Source organism: Saccopteryx leptura, chromosome 8, assembly GCF_036850995.1.
Source record: "Saccopteryx leptura isolate mSacLep1 chromosome 8, mSacLep1_pri_phased_curated, whole genome shotgun sequence".
NCBI lineage: Eukaryota > Metazoa > Chordata > Mammalia > Chiroptera > Emballonuridae > Saccopteryx > Saccopteryx leptura.
This window is the reverse complement of record NC_089510.1, coordinates 85294584-85318999: the sequence shown is the minus strand read 5'-3', so window position 1 is coordinate 85318999 and position 24416 is coordinate 85294584.

The following is a 24416-nucleotide window of genomic DNA, read 5'->3' as shown; positions in this document are numbered from 1 at the left end:
CATAAATGGTAGTTATTAAACATAAATACTACTATTTTCAGTGAGTTTTTGTTTTTTTCTTGGGGGGGATTGTGGGCAAAGAATCAGAGGATATATTCTTTTGATAAGAGCCAATACAGTTCCATTGCATTAGGTGCACAGCACTTGTAAATCTCTTTCATTCTTTTTGGGAAGGGAGCTGACTGATAGGCAAGGGGTAGGAATGAGCCCCTTGATAGATTTAAAGCTAAATTTCCTATCCAGAGTAGTCTTGACATAGGTCATTTACTATTCTTGGATTTCTTTTTCTTCTTTTGCACTCTGGAGTATAGAACTGAGTTTCTCATACCTACTCTTAAGTTTAAGTCTCACCATCTCCTAAGTTTATGTCTTGCTATCATCATTGATTCATAGAGAACCTTCACTTTCTTTGTATTTTATTTCAATATTTTCTCTACTCTTCTCCTAACCCAATTCCTCTCTCCTCCTTCACTCAAATCATCCATTATGATATTTTATGAATGACTTTCTATTTCACTATTCATGTCTAATTACACATATATATAAATAAAAATACATAGTGCTGTATGTGTATTTTACATGTACAGAAATTGTCTTTTGTCAGAAATCTCATTCTGTTTCTTAGTTTACATCTTAGAGTTATGTTTTAAGCTTCATTTTTATTGTATTTTGCAGATTTATTTTATTCTATCAGATTCTTCCATAGGTTTTCTTCTTATGCATCTACTGCATTTAATCTCTTTGTGGTTGACTATTCTTATTGTTTTAAATGATATTTGAATTAATATTCACTTACATATCTCCTTGTGCACTTGTATGAGAGTTTCTGTGGGTACAACCAGGAGTAGAGTTACAAAATAGACAAGTATGAACATGCTCTGTAAGCTCGATTAGTTTATGAAATGGCTGCTCAAGTTTGCATCTTCACTAGGAGTTCAAGAGTGTTTCTGTTTTCACACATCCTCATCAGCACTTGATATTATCTGCTTTTCTATTTTTTTCCAGTCTGATGTGTATAAAGTAGTATCTTTTTATTCTTTTATTTGAATTTCTCTGATTCCTGATGAAGTTGTGCTTCCTTTTCTGTGAATCAGAGTGTTTATTTGACCATGTTTCTATTCGCTTATCTTTCTTTGTATTGCAGAATTATATTATTAGTTTAGATAGTAATTTATTGTCAGTCATGGACATTATAAACATCTTCTCCCAGACAGTCAGCTATCTATTAATTTTGTCTGTAGCTTTTTTAATGGATAAAAATATTTGTATGGCATAGTTGAATTAAGTAAAAATTTCAGGTTGTATTATAATTGAAATATAACAGATACAAAACTTTGCACAAATCATATGTGTGGCAGTTAGTGATTTTCACAAAGTAAACAGTCCTATGTTCACTTTTCAAGACAAGAAATAGAACATTATGAATGTCTCCCTTTTGCTGCCTTTTCTTTATTTCCTCTCTCATCCCTAAAGTTAGCAACTGTCTTAGTTATTTCTACAAATCACTCTAAATTTTGTGACTTAAAGCAATAAACATTTACTACTTCACACAGTTTCTTAGTGTCAGGAATCTAGGAGCAGCTGAGTAGAGTGTTTTGGACTCAGATACTCATGAGACCTCAGTGAAAGATGTTGGCCAGGCTGACAACATCTGAAGGCTTTGTTAAAATGTGCTTCCAAAGAGGCTCACTTATGTGGCTTTTGGTGAGAGTCTTTACTTCCTCTTTGGTTGTTGCAGAAGGCAATTTAGTTAGCTAAAGTATTAGATGCTATTTGTGCCTTGTTCATATCCACTGTGAATGAACCATTTCTGTGCATGTTGAGCCAGAGACCGGTATCTGTGATTCTTGGCCAGAGAGTTTTCTATGGTCACTGGAGCTTCCTCTGCCTGTGTGCAGGTAAGGCTGCAAGTACCAAAGAATTAACATTTGTTTCATTCCTGAAACAGCCTTTAACCAATGACTGAAGGAACTGGGAAGATAAAGGATCCCATTTCTATGTCCTCTGGGGAGGATAAAACTGAGGCATGTGCTCTACACTGGCTCCCAGTCTAACTTAATAAATTAAATACAAGTTGTTCAAAATGATAATTTGCTTGAAAATACAATTGATTCCTTCTTTTATTCTCTTCACTCATTTGCTGGTATTAACTGGAATCAACTTCCAAATAAATTACTGCTCATAAAACCTTATTTTAGGGTCTGCTTTTGTGGTATCCCCAAATAAGAAAGTTAACATTTCCATTTGCATTTTTAAAGCTATGTTCAAAAGTAAAATCATATATAATTTTAAATCTTATATTACCCTTTTCTAATTTTATTATTAAAATTTTGCATTACTAATAAAGATAGTTTGATAGTTTTTCTTCTCTTCTTGAACAACTTATACTAGAGAGTGATTATCTAGTCTTCAAAAGTGTATAGAACTCATACATAAAATAATCTGTGTGTGATGCTTTTTGGGGAAGAAAGAGGAAGCTTTGATAGCAATTGTAATTTCTGAAATGGCCACTGGTTTATATAAGTTTTCTTGTATCAATTTTGCCATATTTTACATATTGCAAGAAGGTTATTCATTTTAACTAGGTTTTCAAATATATTGGTTTATTGTTGTTTATAATAGTCTTTAAATGGTATAGTGGAGCTTGTTCTGAGAGCTGATGATTATTAAAATTTCAAGAACTTTATGAGTGGTTGATGTTACATTGGCAACTGGTCACTACTAGTAACAGGCCATGGTAATTTACATTATGGAGGTTGGCAAACACTATGTATTAGAATTTTCTTCCTGGTGAACTTGTTCTAAGTACCAGCACACCACTAGTTTTTCTCATACTTCCCTGGTCCCTCCATCTCCATCTCTTTTACTGATTTCTTCTCCTTATCTTGACTTAACATTTCAAAGTCCCATTGAAGAGTGCTTGGTCCCTTCTCTTCTTTGTCTACACTGATTGCCCTTGGTGATCTCACCTAGTCTCAGGGTTTCAAAAATCACTTATGTTCCCATAGATCCCAAAGTCATATCTCTAGTTTGGACCTTTCCCCTAAATACTAGACTCACGTATCAGCTGTTCTTACATGACAGATATCTTCTGCAATGGTCCCTGTACGAGGAGTGAGATACATTAAGTAAACAAACAGACTATAGCAACAGCACAAGGTATACAATTACAATAATTACAAAGGTGCCCTTCACAATGTCTCCCTGAGCACTCTGCCCAAGGCGCTAACTGAAGGTCCATCTCCAACCCCCTACGGCACGGTAGGTGGGAGGGTTTGTATAGTCATCTAGGGCGTGTCCGCGGGAACCGTGCAGTGTCCTTGGTGCACCTCTGCAACTGGATGAGAACAGCTTCCCGGTGCAGGAGGACCTCCACTGGAGTTGCTGCCCCCCCAATCAGGGTCTCTCATACTGTCCAAAGGCAGCATGTCCATCCAACAAGGGAGCCAGTGCCCCTCTCTGGTTGCAGTCCAAGTGTTCATTACTCTGCTCAATGGTCAGCCCACGATAGACAGCCCAGCTGTCTGTGCAAATCACCAAGGTCAAGGTCCATCACAGGCAGCTAGGCACACAGCTCTTCGTAAATGGACCTCAGTGCCTTTCCATAAGTGTGCTCTGTCCGTTGCCACAAGCCCCATCCAAACCCCTCAGCAAGCTCACAGGGCCTGGCGGGATCAAACACATTCAAGTCCTGTGCCACCTTGACAGTTCTTTTGGTTCCTGCTGCTGTTGCAAAAAAACACTTACTATCTTCTAACCTAACACCAATACCTGCTTCACATTAGAAGGTGATCAATGGATTGTCAATTTCACATGGGGCCTTAGGCCTCCCAACCCATTTCTGTTAGGTGAGTCTCTTGGCTTTCCCCCTATTCAAACTGGAACAATGGGTTTGGGGGAGGATCCTCTTCTCCCACAGCTGTCTCCAGCAAGTAATCCTGCAATTGTGCAACCTGAACGCTGACCATTTTCTTGGTGGCTGCTGTGGCCACCTGCTTCTTTAGCAGCTGGAACCTCTGCTCTGGCTCATGCTGCTGCCAAAGCTCTAACAGGCCTCTATTAGGCCTGCCATCCAACTTCTCCCTATCTGCCCCAGCTGCAGTCAAATCTATGCACGTCTGTGTTCAGGTGACCTTTACAGGCCCGTTTCCCTTGCTAGTTGGTGGGGGGTGGCAGAATAGGCAGCAGCCCTCACTGCTTTATGATCCCATGTGGCCTCCAGCTCTCCCAAATCTGCTACCGTTTGTGTAACCACATTGATGGGCTGTCTCACATAGGGGGCCAAGATAGCTACTAGTGACTCAAAAAGGGCAGATGGGTGCTGCAGAGAATAAGGTCCTTTATCTCTGCCTTAAACATGTACTCATTTGGTCCATAGGACCCTGGGGTAAAAGCAGCATTCTTCATACCTAGTTCCCAAAGGACCTTGGTTAGCTCACTATTGCACTGCCACCTACTCACTCCACCTGGCAAGTCTCTGGTATTCTGCCAGACTGTATGAATGGTGGCCCTCACCCATTCTAAGAGGGCATGGTTTCCTGGGTTGTCATGGCAGTTCTGAAGATGATGTCTCAAGGAGGACTGCATGGTAATGGTGACCAATTTCTCCATCTCTGTTCTGAAGAGCATGATGTCATCCACCCCTATGTCACGCCACCATAGCAACCAAGGCTACCAGGTAAGTTTCTGCCTAAGTCGCACCCCCAACTCCATCAGCTCTGCCTGGGTATAAGGACAGACCACAGAGTGCTCTACCGCCTAGTGAGGGGGTTGTGCCTGCCCCTGAGGGACTCTTGGCTGCTGGGTTTTTACCTTCTGGGCCACCATCAGCTGAACTCTGAGTTTGCAGATGGCAGCTTCAGCCTGAGCCTTCTTATCCTCAGAAGAGTTGGAAATGTCTACTCCTGCTGGTTCTGGGTAGCACCCACTGACTTGGGTGCAGCTCTGTCTTCGGTGCTTGCTTAGGCTCCTGTGGCTGCCAGCTCTTGGCCTGAAGCTGACATTCTAGTTCTTGAACCCACAGTTGTTTCTCCACCAACTGTTGGTGCTGATGGTCCACTTCCAGGGGAAACTGGAGCTTGTGAACCTGTAACTCATCCTGCAGAGATAACTCCAGTTCCAGGCACTATTGGTGCTCAGCCTGCATCTCACACTGCAGCTTTTGAGAGCCGTTGGCCTCCTTCTCCAGTGCTCACTTTAGTTCAAGCCATTGTTGCCACTTAGTCTGCAGCTCATTCTGGAGCTTTTGACCTCGAGCAGCCTCACACACAGAGCCACCAGGAACAGCCACTCCTCCATTTCACCCTTCAAAGGTGTCGGTGGCTCCATACCAATCTGATCCAAACCCTGCCAGCTGCGCAGATGTGAGACCGGTAGCCATGGCAATGCAGGTTCACATTGGATTCGGGAAGATGGTAAAGAAACTGTGGAGCTGGAAAATGGTGGGCCATTCCATTTATTAGAATCTTGCAATGGCAGACGAGCAAGCAAGCAGGGAAAACCACTCCTATCTCTCTGAGCTCGCAAGCAAGCAGGCCAGGGGGAAATGTCTTCTCCGGCAAACAATAGCAAAAAATGGCTCCTCCCAATGGCAGCATGCCATCCGCAATCTACAATCTCCCGCCCAGGGGGCAAGCACCTGCAGCCTCACATCGGACTATACACACATGATGCTGTCCCGTGCTCATGCACCAATCAGGCAAAGTACAGCGAGCAAGCATAACACACTTGTTTGCCCAACAACTTCTCTGATTGAAAACCCTGAAATGGCTCGAGCATCTTGTAGGAGCGCTCACTTCATTTGCTGCCTGAATTAATGGGGGTGGCTTATGACACTTCCTCCTGGATAGAAGAGTTCTTGTATTTTCATGTGCATGAATCCCATTCTCCTGTTTTTGTCATAAAATAACTGATAATAAATAAAACATCCCAGCAATCTAATTCTTCTTGCCCAGGCAATTTCAGATAATATTAGGGATAAGATTTTTCCACTAAGTTGATTTTATCAGTGAGTTGCTTTGGTAATGTGCTTACTATATTATAATTTAGTGAACTGGGGGTTTTCCCAACCTCAGTGCAGACAGACCCTTGCTCGGTGCACAGCAACTGTGACAAGGGCTAACTGTTGTCTTCCTCCTCATGTGTTTCTGCTCTTCATTTTGTTTTTTAAATGGGAGATTGTGCCTGGGAATCTTGAGAAAATCTCACCTCCTTAGCTTTTATATTATTATCCATTTTGGCATTTAATTGTTTGCCACTTTTAACATAGTTTGTTTTCCTTTCTCAAGCACATGTGGTTTAGCTCATTGACTAAATTGGAAAATTTCCAATTATAGTGTTGTGTTCCCCCAAATCCATATGTTGAAGCCTTCAAAATGTGATTTTATTGGGAGAGATGGCCTTTAAAAGAAGCAATATAGTTAAAATTAGGCTGCTGCTAAGATATCTAATCCTATCTGATTGTGTCTTTATACGAGGAAATTAGGACACATAAATTGATGTCAGGGATGTACATACATGAAGAAAAGACCAGGTGAGGATGTGGTGAGAAGGTGGCCATCTGCAAGCCGAGGAGAGAGGCCTCAGGAGAAACCAAACTTACTGACACCTCGGTCTTCCAAATTCCAAAACTGGGAGAAAATAAATTTATGTTGTTTGAGCCACCTAGTCGGTGGTATTTTGCTATTTATATGGTGAAAGGTAAACCTCACTCACACCTCAATTCTCTTCCTTAGCAGCAGTTATTATTACTAATGCGCTGTTTATCTTTCCAGATACATCTTTGCTTAAAAATGTGTGTGAGCCCCTGGCCAGATGGCTCAGTGATAGAGCGTTGGCCTGGTGTGCAGGAATCCCGGGTTCGATTCCTGGCCAGGGCACACAGGAGAAGCGCCCATCTGCTTCTCCACCCCTCCCCCTCTCCTTCCTCTCTGTCTCTCTTCCCCTCCCACAGCCAAGGTTCCATTGGAGCAAAGTTGGCCCAGGCGCTGAGGATGGCTCCTTGGCCTCTGCCTCAGGCACTAGAGGCACTAGAATGGCCCTGGTTGCAACAGAGCAATGCCCCAGATGGGCAGAGCATCGCCCCCTGGTGGGCATGCCAGGTGGATCCCTGTTGGGTGCATGTGGGAGTCTGACTGCCTCCCCGTTTCCAACTTCAGAAAAATACAAAAAAAAAAAGTGTGTGTATATATGTATAATATATGTATTTAGGTCATATATAACATTTATGCAAATATATGTTATATGAATCTGTATAAATATATGTATATATAAATATATAGCCTTCTGTCTAATTTTCTTTTCTGTTTTACTTTGTTTCTAGCAAATGGTAGCATAATACACATGTTTCTACTTTTTAAAGAGAATTAACAATATAGCTTGGGAATTGTTCTATACAGGAAGCTCAAATCCATCTTATTCTTTGTAACTTATTTTGTTGTGTGTATTTAAATGCATTGTCTTTCTTACTCCCTCCATCCTATTGCACACACTTTACCAGTTACCCACATGGAGCACTAATATGAACCAGAACTTTTAAAGAGGATCATTCTTGTTGCTTATAGGAATATCTGAGTGAAGAATTTAATTACTAATGCCATAAGGATGAAAAAGAAGGGTACACATTTTAGGCACTTCAAAGAAGCAGGAATAGTAACAGTGAGAGTTTTTCTGACTAAGCCATGTGTTTCTAGTACAATAACTGCAGGTACACACCAGACATCATGTTTACAGCTTATATTCCCTCTGACTTTATTGTGCAATTAATATTGTACCAAAAAATAATAATTTTTAAAGAATCATACATAGATCCACACACTAGAAAACCAAGGTGTTTTGTCCTGTTCTCTATTAAGGCTTATTCATTTGTATACATACTTTGATAGTCTTAATTACAAATCAGTGCTCTTGCTTCTTCAGCTGAATTACAAACATTGTTATCTGTTACTAGGTTTACATAATAATAATTTTATATGGTTGCAGAATAGTCTAGCCAGTTGATGTATTGTTTCCTATAAGTTTTTAAAGGGACAACTGTATTATCTGAGAAAAAAATTAAATGAAACTTACAAGAAAATCAATCTGACACATTAATGACACACATAAATGTTATTGAGCTGCAAGGTAATTGAATATAAAATGGAAAGCAGCTCACATACATTATAATTAGTATTCTCTAAAGCCTATGAAATCAAAACTCTCTAGGAGAGCTTATAGAGAAGGAAATGGTTTAGATGCCCTCCTGAAAAAGGAATATTCCTTTCTATTCCTCTAAGAATTGCATTCAGGAAATAAGGCTGCAAATTTTATTTTCCTTTTCCTGCAGCTGGACCCCTATTTTTACAGAGGTGGAGAGAAAAAAATAGTGTGCCTCACCCAGGTTAGATTTATTGGATTGATTCCCCAACACGTGACCATTAAGTGTGAATAACTGATAGCCTTCTTTAATCAATGGACTTATCGACACACATGTATGAAGCACATATTATATTCTGAATGTGAAATACATAGAGAAAAAGGTAACCTCTGCTCTGTTAGAGTTTACAATCTAGGCAAAGTATAGATCAGTAATTAAATAAATAATAAAACATTCACAAATTTTAATAAGTACTAAGGGAGAAATAAACAGGGTACTATCACTGATAGAAATAAAGGTGGGGTATCCTCCTGATGGGTGATTGGAGGTCTCTCTAAGTAAGTCATATTGACATTGAAACTCAAAGAAGAGTCAGCCATAAAGAGTAGGAAGGAGGAATCAGTGGGGGAAGAAGCTTGAAGGTACGATCAAACTTGGCATGCTGACTACAGCTCGTGGTGCAGGGCACTGAGTGGGCTGGGGAGGGGGCAGGGGCCCATCATGCATGGCCCAGGACTCCGTGGTGGGAACCAGGATTATATTCTAAGTATAATTTGAAGCAGATATAAGTTTTAAGCAAGTAAATGACAGAATTCAAATCATGTTTAAAAAAGAAATTTGACTGATGTGTGTAAAATTGGATGGGTAGCAAGATTGGAAGTGAAGAGAGTAACTAGGAGGTTTTTAGTGTCACCTCTGTGAAAGGTGACATTGGCTGGGACTTCATTGGTGGCTGTGGAAATGAAGACTGATAGACAAGGTGGATCTCAATCAGAGAGACCTAACAGTGAAAATGGCTATGAGGAACGAGGAAAAGAAAAGTGTTAACAGACTGGGATTTGGGGAAGTGTACCTCATCTACATGTTGAAGGCAAGAAATCAAGTGTTCTCTGGGCTATTTAAGTAGGAGAAGCCTTATGGAGCACCCAGTGGAGCTGTCAGCAAGGCAGTTAGTTACAGGAATCTGAGACCCATATGGGAGCTGTCAGCAGCCTGACAGTATCTAAAGCCTTAAGACTGGATGAAACTCTGAAGGAGAGTGTGTAATTTTGGAGGAGAAGGGGCCCCCTTCCTAGGAGTGCCCATCCATGGCTAAAAGTAAATTCCCACCTGGTGGAACTTCAAGATCTTTAAAGATTCATAATCTATTCATCATTAACTGATCCATCAATAGTCAAGGAAATTTCCAGGGAACTATTTTTCTTTAGATATTTAATTTTCTTTCTTGCTACCTCTCCTAACTCTGGTATCCCCTGAACTATAGAAACCTTCCTATGAGGACAGAGAGGGCAAGTGTGAGGAGATTTTTCACGCTCAGTGACCACGTGGGCTGTCACCTTAAGCAATTGTATGCTGGAAGCTCTGCACAGTTGTCAGAGAAGTTTACCATTTGTTTCCTGATTTCGTGTGTGTAAGTACCTACTGTGAGTCTTCCCTGAGAGCTAGAATCCCACAGGTCTTACTTCTGCATCCTCCAGGAGCTCACAGGTCAACACTTAGCAGCTATAGAAGCTCTATACAGTAAGGAGCCAGAAGGGACCTTGAAAGCATAGGCCCAAGCCTTTAGTTTTACAAATGAAGAACTTGACTCACTCACAGCCACCCAAGAAATGAAAGGCATTTCAGGTTTTATTTCACCAACCACTGAACAATTTTTTGATCAAGAAAAGCCCATCAGCCTTCATTTAATCTGAGAGATGACTTGCTTACTGTGGCCCTTAAGTAAAGACCAGTGCATTGTTTGAGAGCTCTCGAATTGAGAAAGGAAATTTATAGTGTTTCCAGGCCTGAAGCATGGATATGCTAAGAAATACTCTACTAATGCTGTATTTTCCCCAGCCCAAAGAAATGAGGTTATTTAGGATCATCTTCAGACTGAGACCATAAGTCAGGGGAGATTCAGAACATACTACATTGTGAACAACCATGAAAAAGGGAAGGAGGACCTGTAAATTAGAGAAATAGGTTTTGTATTGACATATAGAAACCCAAATCCTACATAAAAGGCACCCTCTCCACATGGCTGAATGATCATAGACTGACACGTTAAATAATTGATAAAGCTCGCTCATCCATAAAGACTGGTTTTAAAAACAAGAAGCAAAGGATATAATGAATTCAGTGGGAAAAGACACTGTGTAAGTTTTTCTGAGCAACATCTGATGAGACAAATACACACTATTTTCTGATTTAGTTTTTTCCCCACCTGACATTTTGCACATAATTTATGTGAAGAAGCGTCAATGCCTGCTTGTGATTTCAGCGAATTAAAGCACATACACTCTTCCATTTAGAATGTCAAGATTCATAGATTTGGTGGCCAGCAAGAGTTTTAGAGATAATTCAGTGCATCTCTCTTACTTTCTGAAAATGAAACTAGAGAAGTAAAGGGCTTTCCCCAAACTACACAGTGATTAGAGATGCTTATCCCGGACTCAGGATGGACAACACTGCTTTTCCTGCTTTTGTCATTCAAGCTAGTGGATAACTGCTTGACATGGGTAAGACTTTGCTTTCCTTGCTAACTATTCACTGTTTACAAGTTTGACTTTTTATTCTATTCAAAATTGTATGGGAATAGAAAAAGAAAAAAATTCCAAGCATGTGATTACTGTTAGCACTTTAATGTATTGCTTCCTGGGTTTGTTTGTTTGTTTGTTTGTTTGGTTGGTTGGTTGGTTGGTTCTGTGCATATTTCAAAATAATTTTCATTTACTGCATACATAATTTTTATTTTTTTCAGTCAATATATCATAAATTCTAATAGGTGCAGAATATCCAGGCAGATCAATATACTATAATTCACTGAATATTTCTGAGGTTGTTGGGCATTTAGGATAATTTTATTTTTTGCTACTATATATAACAATATTATATTATTTAAATGTCTATGTCATGTGGCCTTTTTGTGTGTGAGAGACAGAAAGTGAGAGAGAGAGACAGGAAGGGAGAGAGATGAGAAATATCAACTCATAGTTGTGGCACCTTAGTTGTTCATTGATTGCTTTCTCATATGTGCCTTGACGGGGGTTGGAGGGGGTTCCAGCTGAGATAGTGACCCTCTTGCTTAAGCCAGTGACCTTGAGCTTCAAACCAGTGACCTTTGCGCTCATGCCAGCATCGTGTCTATGATTTCACACTCAAGCCAATGACCCTGTGCTTAAGCCGGTGACCTCATGCTCAAGCTAGTGAGCCTGTGCTCAAGCCTGCGACCTTGGGGGTTTCAACCTAGATCCTCAGCATCCCAAGTCAATGCTCTCTCTACTATGTCACAACCTGGTCAGGCATACGGCTATTTTGAAAATAGCACTTGTTTGATTTCTTTTTTGTTTTATGGCTGCTGAGTCCTTCTCCTGACATCTTCATTCTTCCTACCCTAAGCATTTTAGCATTCTTAATTGCTTATAGTTTCCTGAACTCAACAGTTTGTTTTATGGATATTGTTTGAGGAACCCCTTGTGGATGAGGTCTGTATTTTATTAATTTATAGGTTCCGAGGGTCTTGTGTAATGCCTGGCACACCGTGGGTGCTCAATAAATGTTTATTTAACAAATGAGTGAATGAATGAGTAAATGAGGTTGAACATCCCCCCCACCTCATGTTCATTTAGTAGCTGTTATTTCTTTTTTATTTAATTATTTTTATTTATTTATTCATTTTATAGAAGAGAGAGAGAGAGAGAGAAAGAGAGAGAGAGAAAGGGGGGAGGAGCAGGAAGCATCAACTCCCATATGTGCCTTGACCAGGCAGGCCCAGGGTTTCGAACCGGTGACCTCAGAGCATTCCCGGTCTACGCTTGATCCACTGCGCCACCACAGGCCAGGCTAGTAGCAGTTATTTCTGAATTCATTGTCCTTTGTTCATTTACTTGTCAGTGTCAGATTTTTGTTGATTTCTACTAGTGTCTGAATATATAAAATATTAACTCTTTTCTTGTCACATTTGGCTAATAATTCCTTAGTCTATGGCTTACTTCGTATTTTAAAATAGGGAGTATAAGCTGAGCTAATAAATGTGACATCTCCTGTTATATTTTCTCTATTTAAAAAGTGCTCAGAAGGTGGACCTGGGGGAGAGAGAAGCGGGGGAGAGAGAGAGGGAGAATTCTAAGGCAATGAGTTCCGAATTCTGAGAAAAGTCAGACAATTTGATTACTCTATTTAAACAGATCTATGGGTTGTTCATGTGAAAAGAGAAAAAATAGCGATTACATTTCAGGCCCTCTGAAGCTGAAAAGGTCAACCAGCCCTTGAATGTAGTGAAAAACAAATGTTCCTCATCCACACAAAGAGGTTGGTCTTAATTAAAAGACATGCAGAGTGGCTGAGTAATTTCTTAATATATTTTGTTTGTAAATATGAGATATGAAAACACTCATTAGTAATCCTTAAACTGTTGGTGAATTAGCACTGTCCATAGAGAACAAACATATACCACCCTGCATACATTGAAAGGAGAAAAGAAAAACCTCACTTTGCTTTCTTCCTCTCTCTTTTTTTGGGTCAGATACGCTCTTCACAGTTTTAAAGCATCAAAAATGTATCATCGCATTGTTCCTTTGCGTCTGCTGCTCCATTTGCAAACTGTAATCTTTTTCTGGTTAATATTTTACAAAGCAGACAAACTCATTAAATGCAAGCTGTCAGCAGCCCTCAAGATAACAGCAGCCCTTTCCAGTCAAAGTAGAAGCTTAAGCCACATGGCTGGAAATAAAGAGAATAAAAACGCTAACTTTCCAAGGTTGTTAGATCTGTTCTCTCAAAGAGGAGATTTTGGGTTCACAAGCAAACCAACCAACCAAGCAACCACCCACCTACCCACCACCATCACAACAATAAAACCCACCTCCTGACTGCAAAAAACCACAACAGCTTTTCTAGAGGTTAGGGGTCTATTAGAGACATGTCAATGTAGCCCCAGAAACTAGTGCAGCCCCTGAGAGATGACTCTGAACACATATTCGAAAGATAAAAACATGAGTGGGGGAAGCCCTGCCTTGGAAGGTGGATGCCGCTCGGTGTACCCCAGACCCACTCTGCCCTCTGCCTGCTGCTCTGCCTGTAATGCTGACCCACAGAGGCTACACCAGTGGGCATCTCAGACGTTTCAGGGAGTTCAGCCAATGAGGAGTCTCAGAAGGAGTTTGGAGGGATGGAGGAGAGTGAGGTTGGGCTATTTATTTCCTTGACTTCCACCCTGTGAGTTTGCCTACAGTTGCCCCTTTCCAGGGTTATAGCACCTGGTGAACATCTCTGCTCGATCCTTCTTTCTAGGTTCCAATGGCACCTTGACCTCTTCTCTCAGCCTAGGAGCTCTGCGCTACTCCTGGTGGTCTCTTCCTTCTTCTGTGCCCACACTTTAGTAAATGTCCCTTTATTAAGCTCTCTGGTAATAATCCTAATTTGAATGTGCTATATATTTCTTGCTGGAATACTACTGATTAAGATGGTCATGGGGTGTGTGCATGTTGGTTTAGTGGCTGCAATCTCCTCACCACACTCTGTGCCCCAGAGGGAGGGATACCTTTTCCCAATGTGCACTCTGTTTGGGCTGGTGCCACCGTGGGCTGAATGCATGCACACGAGCTTCAACTTATTATAAAAGGCAATCTGCCGATAGATCCATTCACTCCCTTATCTTCTGAGCTGTAACTTTGCCTGCAGCTTGAGTGAGTCACCCTAGCCACAGCTGCAGCCGCAAAAGCAGTAACAAAAACTTTCCAAGTGGACCTGTGGTGGCGCAGTGGATAAAAGCGTCGACCTGGAAATGCTGAGGTCGCCGGTTCAAAACCCTGGGCTTGCCTGGTCAAGGCACATATGGGGAGTTGATGCTTCCAGCTCCTCCCCCCCTTCTCTCTCTCTGTCTCTCCTCTCTCTGTGTCTCTCCCTCTCCTCTCTAAAATGAATAAATAAATAAATAAAATTAAAAAAAAATTATTCCACAAATATTTAAAAAAAACAAAACAAAAACTTTCCAAGTGTTAGTTAGCTACCGTGGCTGTTCCCACAGAAGCCGGAAGACCACAGACCAATGGCAACAGTTTCTCTGGTCATGTGGTATTTTTGTGGCTGTCTGTACCTGCTCCTTCAGTTGTGTTTTCATGTAGACTCAACCTCGCCTAACTCATGGGAGGCCCATGTGAGTCAGGGCCATCAGCACACGTGGCAGAACCTGTTCTTATCATTCCCGTCTTTAGTGTGAATACTGGAAACAGATCTAAAGGACAGTGGCTATCTCCTTGCCTTAACTATCTATCTGCTTATCTCATGCTCTGCCCTTGTGGGAGATGAGGCCCAGTCCTGTGAGGTGCATTAGAGAGCCAGCTCCTTTGTTGTTCAAGTTTCCTTGCCGATCTTTGCTGATAATTTTCATTGACTTCACACTTCTGCCTCAGCACCTGGAATGTTCCCAAGTCAGGGTACTGTGAACTGCACCTTAGAAATAGGATGGGTCAATCATCCGATTGATTTTTATGTCTTCAGCAATGATGGCGTGCTGGGAATGAATGGTGAGGGAAGGAGACGTTCATCTCTCCTCATCCACACAAAGGAACTGCCAGTCACCTGGGCTGCTAGGCCAGGCAAGGGCCTCTAAATCCGACTGGATCATTCAGTTCAGATACTGCTTCCTATTTTTCTCTTCCCTGTGTGTGTTGAAGCTTAGCTGATGCTCTGACTCTTCAGCTCCTTGTACAGGATGGGCTTCCTCTTGTCATGCTCACCTCGACCAGAATTCAGGTGGAAGCCAGCTGTTGGGCAGATAAAATATATTATGCTCACTTTGTTAAAGATGGCGCTGCCCACGTGGAAGCCCGTCTCCCAGGTGATGGTATTGGTTGCCCTTATGCTTGGAATGGGTGTAATTATATTAATGTGCGTTGAGGGTGGGCTGTGGGCAGGCAGAATCCTTGTAGCCTGGGGCTTGGTTTTAGGACTAAGCCTTTCCTACCCTTTTTGATGTGGGGTGGTGCAATCCCATCATGCCTCAGATAAGTGACTTTGTAATAGAGACTTCCCTATTTTGTATATTGGATTAAAGGTTTTGATTTCTGCACTGTAAAGTGGGGCAGACTGGGAGCTTGCCCTCTCAGTTCCTGAGATTAGCATTAGAGAGGAGAGCAGAGAAAGGCCACATGGAGGAGGCCAGGAGAGGCAGCCAAGATGGTGGAGTGCTGAGGGAGGAGCCAGTTTGTGCAGAGAGAAGGAGATGGGAAACAGAGGTGAATAAGGCTGGTGAGGCAGAAACCTTTGATTCTAGGAAACTCAGATAAGTCAGTAGCTTTGTGAGCACTGAAAGAGTGGGTTTTGGAGCCCAGTGTGTTTTTACTTGCCCACTGGGTGCAAGCTAGGATTAAAGCTAATGGCCCACCAGTTCTTGGCTCTATTGTTTCAGTACTGTCTGTCCGAATCTAATGCATGGGCCAGGCTGCTGTGATGGTGGCCCTGGCTACTGGCTTTACACCAGCAGATCCTTTCATAGGCACTCAAAGAGATGAAATGGCTAGTTGCAGACTGTCCTGGCTGCTGGAAGAGACTGGCCTAATTTGAGCAGCAACAATTCATTAAAAAAAAAATTCTAGCTTCAGGCCTTTGCATCTCACTAATTATTTTCAAGGTAAATGAAATTTGCTTTGTAGTATCTTCCTGCCCCACCTTACAATAAGCAATTTCACGAGAAATTGCTGAGCTGTCCTTGCTCGATCCAGCCACAGATTCTTAATTCTTCTTCAGTTGAGAATTACATCGTCTTTAAGCTGCACCTGAGTTGTCGACCAGCGTAACTATCACATTCTTTATTTTTACCTGTGACTGACAGCAGCGTTACTTCATGAAATGCACTGGGAAGCTTCAGCTAGTTGCTGAAGATGATAGAATACCAGCCCCTGGCTTCTGTGCTCTGGGTGGGCGGCAGCATTTTAGAAAATGAAACTGCAGGTCATTAGAGAAAAATAGTTCATTGAAATCCTCCAACCTTGGTGATGTGCTGAACCTTAAACCAGAAAAAAAGAAAACCAAACTAAATGAAATAGGTTGTTTTTCTTTTCGAATGAACCTATAGCAACAACTTAAAATGCTAAACATGCAGTCCTGAGCCCTCCCAGAGCTCAGTGATGGTTGTCTGCATGGCCAATCAACTCACTTGGTTCTCTGCCCTCTGTGCTTCTTTCCTTCCCAGCTTTTAGTCAACAATTCTGTGGCGATTAATAGAGAGTTACCTTTATTTCAAAACCCTCCCCTATAATATCAGAGCTATGTTAATTATTTACAGATCAGTCTAGCATAACGACTTAATATTCTTACCCCTGGATGGCAGCCAGTGATATCAGGAATCTTTAGACTTTGACTTATTTCTGTTTGGCCCCTTAGGTTATCTGCTTTCCAAAGTTGTTAAACACTTTAGAAACTGATTCTCCTGGCTTCCTGGCTGCCCCTTGCTCCTGCGTGTAAAGGAAGGGCATGGTGTGGAGCCGGAAGATGGTGCGGGAAGAGTCTGCAGTCCAGCGGGAGAGGGGCCCCAAGAGAAGGAGTCTCCTGACCCTGAGACGGGAGCCAAGGCCTCTGAGAAGGGTGTCTGCACAGCGGGGCTGAAGTGCTGATGAAGCAGAGGGTGGACTCTCAGTGGTTTTCAGTTAGGGCAGTTTTGTTCCCCTGGGGACATTTGTCAATGTCTGGAGACATTTTTGGTTGGCACATTTAGGGGGTGAGACAGAGAATGTTAGGCTCAAAATGAGTGTGTGACTTACAGAGGTCACACACTAGGAAGTGATAGAACCAGGCATTTAATGTCCTCCCTCATCAGCTCCTGCCTGTCCTCCTAGACACAACGGTGCTATCATTCTAGACCCAGCTCTAACTCCTCCTCTTCACCGTGAACCTCCCCACCCATTTCTAGCCCAGCGTGTCTCAGTTCAGCACCAGTGACACTCTGGCTTTGCTGTGCTGGGGTGGGGGGCATCCTGTGTTGTAGGATGTTTAGCAGCATCCCCAAACTCTGTAGGTCACGCTCTCCTTTTGAATCTCAGTTTCGTCATCTGTTAAATCTGTTCATTATTCACACAACAAATATCTGTTGAAACTCGACTATGTTCTAAAAGCCATAATATCTCTGTCCATAGTTAGCATGTATTCTGCTGAAGAATAAACAATAAAAACATAATTAAATAAAAATTTAATATGTTATCAGGCAGAGAGAAATATTATGAATAACAGTAAGCAAAGTTAGTGATTGAGAGTCCTAAGAGCTGTTTTTTGTGGGTTTTTTTTTAGCCAGGAGCATCAGGGAGGGCCACTTTGAGAAGGTGACATTTCAACAGTCCTGAATGAAGTGATGAAAAAACATGGAATTGTGATGGAAGGGCATTCCAGGCAGACAGAATAGCAAAGGCAAAAGGCACAGGTTGTTTGGTGTCCTCAGAACAGCAAGGAGAGGGTTAGCCAAGCCTCCATATTTTGTTCTAAGTGTGAGAAGAAAGCCTTCGGAAAGTTGTTAGTAAAACGCATGGATTAGAGCAGTGTCTTTTATGGCTGAGAGTCTGCTGGCTGAGGAAGAGTTGAAGTTAGTCCTTCTCAGTGTTGGCTGCACATGGAAGTCAACTGGGCTGCTTCTGCAAAATAGCCATGTGCAGGTTCCACCCAAGACCAGTTAAAATCAGGGGGGTGAAGTTATCAGTGTTTTATAAAGCTTACCAGGTGTGCTGGTGTGTTTCCAGAGTCTAGAGCCTCTGGTTTAGGTGAACTCGATGGCAAAGACTAAAACCCTAAGAAATGAGGTTGGGGAAATATAGTGGTTTCTTCTGCAGGAGGAAGTAGAGGTATCTGAGCTAGGTGGAAGGATTTGGACTACAGAACTGGCATGGTGGAGGGAGGCAGGTTGCTGCTGATGGGGGAACAGGCTGACCTTCCGGGCCAGGTGTGGGGACCACCGCACAGCGACACTGCAGAGCCTGGGGCAGGGCTCTCCCTGGGAAGGCAGACCTCTCCCTGGGAAGGCAGACCTCCATAGTGGGTGGCAGGGAGAGGCTTGTCTGGCTTTCTTCAGTTTCAAAGTCCCCTCTGTCTGTCTCTGTTCTCTTAATTACTCAGTTTGCACACTCCTCACTTGTTGCTAGTTTTTCCTGACGTCACCCACGACAGGCTTTGCTTCTCTGCTCCTGCTTACTCTCTGGTCCTTTGACCTCGGGGCCCTGGAGCACCCTCCCAGTAGGTATTACCAGCCTGCACTGACATCTTCTGGCTCCAGGTTCTGGCCCTGAGTCTAGAGGCCCTGTTTGCAATTAGGAGGTAACTAACAACTTTCGGGGGGCCTAGTACTTAGTTGACTTTAGTGATGAAGAGGGTTCTGTACAGATTGTAATAATGTACACACACATACACACACACACACAAACATGCACTTAGTTGTTTTTCTTGTCTTTATAAGTATGGATTGCCAATACTAGAAACAGCTGCCATCAATCAATTTACTTTCTCATACCATGTCAGATCAGATTTTCCTAACTCAGGTGTCCCCAAACTACTGCCCGCAGGCTGCATGCGGCTCCCTGAGGCCATTTATCCGCCCCCGCCGCACTTCTGCACTCCCGGAAGGGGCACCTCTTTCACTGGTGGTCAGTGAGAGGAACACTGTATGTGGCGGCCCTCCAACGGTCTGAGGGACAGTGAACTGGCCCGCTGTGTAAAAAGTTTGGGGACCCCTGTCCTAACTGATTATTCCGACTCTCCTAGCAGCAAATGGTAACTGCCAGGCAAGATACAGTCCTGACACAAGGTGCCATGCTTTGCCATCAAGAGCAGCCTGCAGTGGGCACATGGGGACGGTGGTCTACCAGGAGTGGAGAGACCTCCCAGCCGTAGCCCGAGGGCAGAACTCAGCTTCATAAATGTAGGAAAATGAGAAAGTGCTCTTACCACACAGATTTTCAAGTTCATCACCAAGAGTTTAATTGTCATTCTATGGTTCAAACAGGAAGCCAACACAGGATTTTGATGGGTAAGTGACATGATGAGAGCTGTTCTTTAGGGAGACTGATTTTGCAGCTACATGTAGGATGAGTGGGGGTGGGAGGGGCCGGCCTGTGGTCCCGACTGCCTGTCTGCTCTGGGCCAGGCAAGTTGTGGGGCTGAGGGAAGGTGTTGCTCTTCCCAAAGGCTCTGCACCCTGCCTTCTTTACACACACCCAACAGCCACAAACACTGTGAGAAGGACCTAGAGCTTTCCTGTCACCACATAGCATATGCAGCTAGAGCAGCAGAGTAAATGTAAACAGTCTTGCTACTAGGAATTGTTTAATTTGCACGGCCTGTTGACCTTGCACACGGCCAGAAGTCCAGGGCACAGCTCCTGACTGATGAGCAGAGGTGCTTTTCCACTTGCTTTGGGAGAACATGGGTCCAAAGTGCTTTACTGAGCTATGACTGTTCACGCCAAGGGTCCCCAAACTATGGCCCATGGGCCGCATGTGGCCCCCTGAGGCCATTTATCCAGCTCCCGCCGCACTTCCAGAAGGGGCACCTCTTTCATTGGTGGTCAGCAAATCTAGTTTCTTTCAGTTTTCCCTGGAGTACTATACGTGGTGGCGCTGCAAAGCGTGGCGTCACTCATGTACAGTACTACTTCCAGTGACGCGGGACGCACGCCTTACGGCTCCGGAAGTGCATCATATCACTTGTTACGGCTAGCAGTGACAAATATGAAATAGGACATTGACCATCTCATTAGCTAAAAGCAGGCCCATAGTTCCCACTGAAATACTGGTCAGTTTGTTGATTTAAATTTACTTGTTCTTGCCTGACCTGTGGTGGAGCAGTGGGATAAAGCGTCGACCTGGAACACTGAGGTCGCCAGTTCGAAACCTTGGGCTTGCCTGGTCAAGGCACATATGGGAGATGATGCTTCCTGCTCCTCCCCCTTCTCTCTCTCTCTGTCTCTCTCACTCCTCTCTCTCTAAAAAATTAATAAATAAAATATTTTAAAAATAAATAAATAAATAAATAACACTGGAGAATTTTAAATTTACTTGTTCTTTATTTTAAATATTGTATTTGTTCCTGTTTTGTTTTTTTACTTTAAGATATCTGCAGTGTGCATGGGGATTTGTTCATAGTTTTTTTATAGTCCGGCCCTCCAACGGTCTGAGGGACAGTGGACTGGCCCCCGGTGTAAAAAGTTTGAAGACCCCTGGTTCACGCCAATGGCAACAAGGGACGTGGCCAGGGCACTGCCGCCCTACATCCTCCAGCCCCAGGCTTCCACTCTGCAGAGATGTCCAGGACTGGCCAGCCATCTGTGTGCAAACTATTTATTCAAGAGGCTGAATATATACTTCAACTAAACACCAATTTATCAAGTATCTTGGTGTGAAAAGAAAATATTTTTACTGCAGATTATAAAGATTCTGAAGCCCATAACACTCCATGGAGTACACTGATTATAAAGAGGTCAGTTTGTAACGAAGAGAAATAAAATGAATAAACAGAAGGTTGTCTGCCGTTCAAGCCTCAGTTGTAACCCCATTGCTCTGCTGTCAAACACCATTACGATATTGAAGCCAAAAGGAGCAGATATCTGCCAAGAAAAATAGGGACTTGGAGATGCAGTGGTGATGAGATGGCATCTCATCTCCCTACCAAATTAGATCTGAGTCTTTCCTTCCTAGAGAAATTAGGTCTTGGTTTGGCTTTAAAAAGTCTATCACCCTGGCTGGTTGCTCAGTGGATAGAGCATTGGCCAGACATATAGATTTCCCGGGTTTGATTCCTGGCTGGGCACACAAGAGAAGCAACCATCTGCTTCTCTCCCCTCCTCTCCCCCTTCTCTCCCTCTTCTTCTCCCATAGCCAGTGGCTCGATTGGTTTGAGTGTTGGCCCCAGGCGCTGAGGATAGCACAGTTGATTAGAGCATGCCCCAGACAGGGTTTGCCGGGTGGATCTCATCTGGGCACCTGCAGTAGTCTGTCTCACTATCTCCCCTCCTCTCACTTAAAAACCAAGCAAACAAAAAATCCCCCAAGACTGTCAATAAGCTGGCCACTGGTGTATAGAGGAGTCTATCTGTCACCTGATCTTCGTTTAGCAGATCTAGTTTCTTCCAGTTTTCCCCAGGAAAGCCTTTGGTTCTATTTGAGTGAAATATGGAAATGCCTGACCATCAGCTGGAAACTAAAACTTATGGAAAATAAATGCTACTTGGAACACCATGATGGCCCACGCCAGATTAATTGTGGGCAACATCTAAGCACTGGGTCTGAGGTGGACAGAATTTTGAAGATTTCTGAGGGGGAAAGTAGCTGAGCTCAGAGATGCTCCTCCTTACACAGTTTTCCTAGAGCCAGTCTGGTTCCAGGATGAGACCATAGCACAAAGCACCCAACAATGCCAACCCACTCTCCCAGGACCAATATTGGATCAGGTATTAACAGTTTAGGGCTCAAATGTGCTTTGTTGTAGGATGGGGAAAAACCTAGAATGTGGGGGTGTGAGGAGTGGGGGGCAGTTTTACAGTTAAGACCATCTTATGCCATGCTTGCAAATTGCTAGACATCATCCTCTCTGTTTATTTCATGACTACTCTGCATCATATTACCAGCCTACTCCTTTTCACAAATTTATTCATGATTAAAATTTCACCATGGAAGATTCCAGTGACTCTCTTTATTAGAAAAAAGTATATAATCAGAAGAAGTGATAACAGTCACAGGGACAAGACATGAACAAGCATTTCCTGCACATGGCCCTATGATGGGACCCCTTCTGTGCTTCCCGCCTGCTGTGACAGAGGAATGCCCCTCCCCAAGACCTATAAGCCCCTGTTGGGGACAGCTGTGTTCGACAGGCGTGTTCCACCTCCTGGAGGCCACACTGAGCTGAGGCCACGCCTCTGCCTCCTTTAAACCGTAGAACTGACCTGGGATGGAAGGGGCTGGGAGACCACAGCTCCCCTCGTACCCAGCTCCTTCAGTAACAGGCGCCTTGCTTCCAAGGACTTGTTCATTGAAGTGTCACTGTGTCCCCTCTTTGCACACAGGATTTTCTATGTTAGACTTAATACCTTCTTCAATGCCTTTACCCCACTTTCTGACAACACACGAGCTAAGGCAACATCTGAAAACCTTGGATTGTTTCCCCTCCTGGGTGAAGAATTTGTTGCTACCAATAAGACTAGCGCCTCAGATCTTATGATTCAATTTTGGCCTGGGGTGGGACTCCCAGGCCTGTGGAAGCCAGGTGGCAGGGGGACTTCAAGGCAGCCACACGGAGCCCCCAGAGTGCCCCTGGGACCCCTCAGCCTTAAAGCTTAGATGTGACTGAATGCAAAATAGGAGCTGGGCTGAGACCATAGAGATCTTTTCTAAGTGTTGCACTGTGTTTCTGTTAGCATTTTCGACACAGAAAGCTGCTTCTGTGCTTTACAAATGAGAAAAGGACAGTTGAACGAAGGTGCCCTGTCCCCTACGGGTATGGGTAGATGAAGACATTGGCCAGTGCTCAAGCTTTCAAGGGACCGCAGCTTCTTTCTGCATGACAGAGTGGAGACTGCCACAGGGCCTGACCGGCGGAGAACTTAAAACGCTTTCTGACAGAGAAGTTCCTTCACTGTAAGAGGCACATGTAGAGAAGGGGAAAGAGAGGATGGCTAACTCAGCAGTAACCCCTGCCAGGGCCCAGCCAGCAGCAGCCCCAGGCTGACCCTGGTCAGTGCTTTCCTAGGTTCCGTCTGCCAGACTCCTGATGGAGAAACAGGAGCTACTCAGAGGGCGCATCACTCTCAGGAGACTTGAGAGAGGAGTGCACAGCCATCGTGGGTGAGGTTGGGATGTCTCAGCAGTAACCCCTGCCCAGGGCCCAGCCAGCAGCAGCCCAGGCTGACCCTGGTCAGTGCTTTCCTAGGTTCCGTCTGCCAGACTCCTGATGGAGAAACAGGAGCTACTCAGAGGGCGCATCACTCTCAGGGGACTTGAGAGAGGAGTTCACAGCCATCGTGGGTGCGGTTGGGATGTCACTGGAACACACACAGCATGGTGGGGTGCAGCTGCCCTGAGAGCTTTTGTGCTGTGGGGTTTTGAGTTGAGACCCATCAATGCCTGAGGCATGTGGGTGAGGGGTGTGGAGGTGGTTTCTTGGCCTAGATGCAGCCTGGTGGGTGTGATGACCCAACCCTTCCACAGAAGGGCAGTTCCCCAGCAATTCCTTGCTCTTTCCTGGCACACTTGCTGTTGCCACTTAGTTAAGGGGCCTTGCTTATAGAGACTGCTGAACGCCGGCCACCTCTGGTCTTTGAGGGGAATGGGTCCAAGTCCACCACTAGCTCTCGCAGGACTCCTGCTCACCCATCCTCCATGCCCCCTCTCCCTCCTGCCTGCCTGCCTTCCTTCTCCCCTGGTTTTCTCCTTGCTTCTTAACCCCCTTTGGATCTTTTCCTCCATTTTCAAATCGTTTTTCTCCTTTTCTGATTTGACCACTTTTCTCTTTCTAGACTTTAAGAACTGTTTTGGAAAACTTTTTGGCAAGTGTGGGTCAAGAATAAGAAAGCCTGGGTCCTAGGATCAGCTCTGCCATGTACCCAGCTCTCCCACCTTGGACAGGGACCTGGCCTCCAGTCTGCTGTATGGCCTATATGTTCATTTCAGTTTTTGAATACATAATAATATGGTTCTAAAGCTTTAACATTTTTACATAGAAAATTCTGCCTTTCATCTTCAGTCATACAGTTTCCTGCTCTGTAGGCAAACAAGGTCAAGGTGTTCCTTCCCAGGAGGATAAACACACACACACAAACACAGACACACAGTAGGTTGATGCTCTTCTCTTCTCAGTTCATACAAATAATAAGACACCATTCACATAGCTCAGCACCTCGCAGCCTCCCTTTCACATTTTCAGGACCTTTCCACATCAGCACACAGACCTTCCTCCCTGTTTCTTCCAGGTGGCTCGTGTTCCATTGAACAGTCAGTCCTGTGTTGGTGGACCCTGAGACTGTTTCCAGCTCTTGCTGTGCTCCAGTGCTGCAGTGAATAACCTTGCTTAGACGTCATTGTGCCTGTGTGTGAGCAGATCTGTGTGA